Here is a 1134-nt window from a genome sequence, read left to right as displayed (position 1 = left end):
ATTTTTTAATTTATTGATTGATTGATGCAGAGAGCTAAGTGAGCAATATAGACAGAAGACAATGTGAGAGTTCAGGGAAGGTTTTATTGAAATCATGGAACCTGAGTGGGCCCTATAAAACAAGTCTTTTTTTTTTTCTCAATTTTATTCTGATTTTGTTTTTTCGTTTTGAGACAGAGTTTTGCTGTGTTGCCCTCAGTAGAGTGCTGTGACATCATAGCTCACAGTAACCTCAAATTCTTGGGCTTAAGCGATTCTCTTCCCTCCTGAGTAGTTGGGACTATAGGCACTTGCCACAACACCCGGCTATTTTTTGTCGCAGTTGTCATTGTTTAGCAGGCTTGGGTGGGTTTGAACCCACCAGCCCCAGTGCATGTGGCCAGCGCCCTAACCACTGAGCTATGTGTGCTGAGCCATTTTTTAAAAAACTCAGAGAAGGGCTTGGTGCCTGTAGCACTTTGGTTATGGCACCAGCCACATGCACCGAAGGTGGCGGGTTGGAACCCTGTGTGGGCCAGCTAAACAATTGCAACAAAAAGCCAGCCAGGTGTTGTGGCAGGCACCTGTAGTCCCAGCTACTTGGGAGTCTGAATCAAGAGAATTACTTAAACCCAAGAGTCTGAGGTTGCTGTGAGCTATGACATCACAGTACTCTACTGAGGGAGACATAGTGAGACTCTGTCTCAACAAATAAATAAATACTCAAAGAAGAGTTAAGAAACAAATAATCTTACTTTCAGAGATAACCATCATTGGTTTTATTTTATATTTTTTGATATTTTGGAGAGGGAAGGAACAAGGTGGGACAGATTGGGTGGAAGTAAGACTTCTTTGAATAGATCTTATTATATAATTTTGACTGAAATATAAACAACTAATATAGCCAAAAATTAAGTTAAAATCAATTATAAAACATCTAAAACAAAAAAAAGCATGAACCTGACTTTATTACAAGTTGGTAAATTAAACACACAGGAGAAGAGAATTCTTTTAAGTGGCCTAGTATTTTGTGTGTGCAGGGGGATTAGTTTCTCACGGCTGCCATGACAGTGTACCACAAACTTGGTGACATAAAGAAATTTATTTTCTCACAGTACTGGAGAACTTCCACAGGATGGAAGTGCCAGAAACCCC

Source organism: Otolemur garnettii, unplaced genomic scaffold, assembly GCF_000181295.1.
Source record: "Otolemur garnettii isolate 467f Iridium unplaced genomic scaffold, OtoGar3 scaffold00066, whole genome shotgun sequence".
NCBI classification, from domain to species: domain Eukaryota; kingdom Metazoa; phylum Chordata; class Mammalia; order Primates; family Galagidae; genus Otolemur; species Otolemur garnettii.
This window is presented reverse-complemented; position numbering follows the sequence as displayed.